Source organism: Mus musculus, chromosome 6, assembly GCF_000001635.26.
Source record: "Mus musculus strain C57BL/6J chromosome 6, GRCm38.p6 C57BL/6J".
Lineage (NCBI taxonomy): Eukaryota > Metazoa > Chordata > Mammalia > Rodentia > Muridae > Mus > Mus musculus.
This window is the reverse complement of record NC_000072.6, coordinates 97,789,254-97,792,973: the sequence shown is the minus strand read 5'-3', so window position 1 is coordinate 97,792,973 and position 3,720 is coordinate 97,789,254. Positions and strand designations below refer to the sequence as shown.

Genomic DNA, 3,720 nt, shown 5'->3' with positions numbered 1-3,720 from the left:
GTTTCATAGGAAGACACTCCTCTACCTAACAAAGCCAAGTTTAGGGATTAGCTTGGTGGTATAGTGGTTGTCTAACACACACAGGTTCTGGGTTTGAATCCAATAAATACCATAAGATAAAGTTGTGTGTGTGTGTGTGTGTGTGTGTGTGTGTGTGTGTGTGTGTATGAAACTATTTAATATGAAAAAGAAAATGGAAACCTGTCATTCAGGAATTCATGTGAGCCTGGAGAAATGGGGATGCATTGTGTCAGACAAAGTAAGTCAGGCATGGAAAGAAAATGTTATGTGGCCTAAATACTTAAATAAAGAATAATAAAAATCTGATTTTTTTTTTACAGAAAATAGAGTAAATAGTTGGCCACTAGAGCCTGAGGGGTAGAACAAGAATAGATAAAGAGATGTGGATCAAAAAGTGAGCCCTTTATTTCTTTGACCCCTCCTCGCCATATTTGATTTGTCTAGCCTTCTCTATATAAGTAGTGCCTCTTTAAATACACACTCTTATTCAAAATGGATGCTTGCATCATATCCCCTTGATATAAGTCTACCCTTAATAGTAAGCACTGTTTCAGTTCCAAAATTACCATGGGAGGAGGGCACCTGGTTAGTACAAATGCATCTTTAGAGTGGACAACTGATAATTGGTCCAGCTTGAGATCCATGCCACAAGAGGGAGCACTCCCCTGCACACACAACACTGCCTGGAGGGCAAGAAACCAGAAGCTTGAATAGACCAGAGACCCACAATACCAAACACAACCAGCAAGAAGGAGGAGGAGGAGGAGGAGGAGGAGGAGGAGGAGGAGGAGGAGGAGGAGGAGGAGGAAGAGGAGGAGGAGGCAACAAAACGATTCCTAATGATATTGTCATACTCGTAGACAGGAGTCTAGCATGATTGTCATCATAGAGGCTTCACCTAGCAACTGTTAGGAGCAGATACAGAGACCCACAGCCAAACACTGGCTATAACACAGAAATTTTTTGGAAAATGGGGAAGAAGGATTGTAGGAGCCAGAGAGGTCAGAGACAGCACAAGAAAACCCACAGAATCAACTAACCTGAGCTCATAGGGTCTCATAGATATTGGCAATCGGGGAGCCTGTATGGGTCTAAGCTAGGTCCTCTCTCTATATGTTATTGTTGTGTGGTTTACAGTGGGAGTAGGGGTTATCTCTGATGATTCAGTTTTAAAACTTTTTATTGGTTCTTAGTCAATTTCACATCATGTGCCCCAGTACTTCCCATCTCCCCATCCCCTTGAATCTGCCCTCTCCCTTGTAACCTTGTACCCTTGTTATCTCCTAACAGAGAAAAAAAATTGTGGAAGCTATAGTGTGTCACACTGTGTCTGACAGTATACCCTTTTGTCCACACTTCTTTGCTTGCAAATGTTTCTTGGTCCAGTACAAAGCCTCCGGCTTCAGCTACTATGTTAATATCGGAACCTCACTGGGACTCCTCTCAGATATCCTGTTGTTGGCCTGTGTCATGGAGATCCTGTAGTTTTGGATCTGTAGAACTGGCCCCTTCATGGGCTCCAGCAGCTCATTGATGGGGTAGATGTTGGGTCAATTCAAAGCCCTGGATCAGGGCCTGGGAGTTATCTGAGCTGGTCATCCCACTGGCTCTTTCTCTCTCACACACTCAGGGGCCAGCTCATTAGCAACCCTGTAACCAAGGCTAGCTCTACCCTGATGCCTAAGAGAGGTTCAGGGCCTGCTCTCCTGAGTGTTGCAGCTGGTAAGGGACAAGACCAGAGCTCTCCCACTCTGATGACCTCAGAGCCAGCTCTCTAACCTACTGTAGGTGGCGGTGGGTGCATGGGTGGAGCGGGGGCGGGCAGCAGAGGAGTCTTTCTCTCGTCTACGTCACCACAAGATAGACAAATGGCAGACCCAGCTGCCCCAAGTTCCTGTGCCTCAGGGGTGGCACACTGGTGTCCCTAGTACTATGGTCAGCTCTACTGTGCTGTCCAGGAGAAGTGCAGGCTCTACTCTTCCAAGTGCTACAGCTGGTCAGAAGTAGGACCAACTGTCTTGCTCTCATGACCCAAGAGCCAGGTCTCCCACCTACCACAGCTGGTGGTGGGTGGAGGAAGAGGGTATTTCTTCTTAGTCCATGTCACTTCATTGGCCAGCTGTCCTATACTCATAACCTCAGGCCTACTCACCCACAACTCCTGCAATGTGTAGCTTTGCTCTCCCAATTATTGCTAGGAGTGGGGTCAGCTCTCCTTCTCTTATGCCCCCAAGGCCAGCTCTTCTACAATACCCAGGTAAGAGGGTTGTCTCAGGAGTGGTCTCGGGAGTGCTATGTCCCACTAGGCTAGTTAGTAAACATTTTGATAGTCACAGGTCAGAACACTGAAGGCTGAGCATAGACATAGCCTCTCCCCTCTCTGCCACCTACTGACCCACATATGATGCAGCAGTCACACCTGCAACAACTCTAGGAGCAGAGTTCTGATTCATTTGGTATCCTTTTCCTCCTACTGAGTCGGTTGCTTCATCCAACCTTAATATGAGGGTATGTGCCTAAGTCTTCCTGCAACTTGATACTCCATGTTTAGTTTATATCCCTGGAAGGTCTTTTCTGAAGCGAGTGGATAGGGATAGATGAGAGGAAGGAGGTGAATGGCAGGTAGGTTGTAATATATGAGAGCAGAATAAATTAAAAATAAAACAAAACAAATACTGAATGCAACATGTGTCTGATGACTCAGTCCACGGAGGATGGAGTCGAGTGGCATAAACATGGCTGCTGTGGTTTAGTCCTGTGTGCATCTGGGGAGAGACAATAATGTGGGCACAGAAGGCACCCAGTCAGTATCCAAGTCTACACACCATCCATACCTAACTGAGAAAGACGGGTCTTGGCCTCCATGTCCCAGACCCAGGGAGACAATAAGTACAGAGAAACAGGAGTCTTCTTGGTGTCTCCTAAATCAAGCCCAACCGATAGCCACGTGGCTGGAATGATTCCCTCTAGATACGGCAGGAAGGAGAGCATTTCTACAGAGGGTGACTTATCTCAGCAGGCAAATGTGTGAAATGCAGCAAGTATGTCACGAAGCAGGAAATTCATTCACACATGTATAATGCCAGGCTACACCAACATCCAAGGATATTTTTCAACCTGACATCCAGTCAGCCTTTGATTTGTTTGTCAGTAAGGTGATATAACTCTTGCAATGCCTGCTTTAAAAATAAACACACCGTGGGTGAGCTCCTTGAAGGGAAACCTGGACAACAGAAAACGTGTGGGGACGAACAGGAGGCTGGGGAGGAGTTGCATCATGGTTTTCAGATGGTGAAGCATAGCTCACTTTACTAGCTGGTGTCCAGCAGTAGTATAATGTTAGACATGGCCCATCTTGTTGAAATCTACCTTGGTGCCTTGTAACAAAACCTATGCCACCCAGGAACACTCTACATGTGAGTCCCTGGTAAGAGCTACCTCTGGTTTTTTTCAATTGCTTTGATATTTTCATGAACATACAATGTCATATAGTCACTATTGAGTGGCTTTATGCAATGTAAGGATGTCATTACATAAAATAGCACAATTCAGAATCCACCACCATTTGGGCCATTGCAGATGGGCCATTTGCAAACATTTGGGTGAATACTATTTAAACTGTTCTTGAGATTAAGGTTACAAAAATGAATCCTTGTCAATTGCAGTTATCTGAATCATTTTGCAGCTAGCCACCCCTAA

The 3,720-nt window shown here is 45.6% G+C and overlaps 1 pseudogene; it reads right to left on the bottom strand.

The window, feature by feature from the left end:
- Positions 1-2,319: 2,319 nt before the first annotated feature.
- Gm23703 lies at positions 2,320-2,462 on the bottom strand (annotated as a pseudogene).
- Between the last annotated feature and the right edge of the window lie 1,258 nt (positions 2,463-3,720).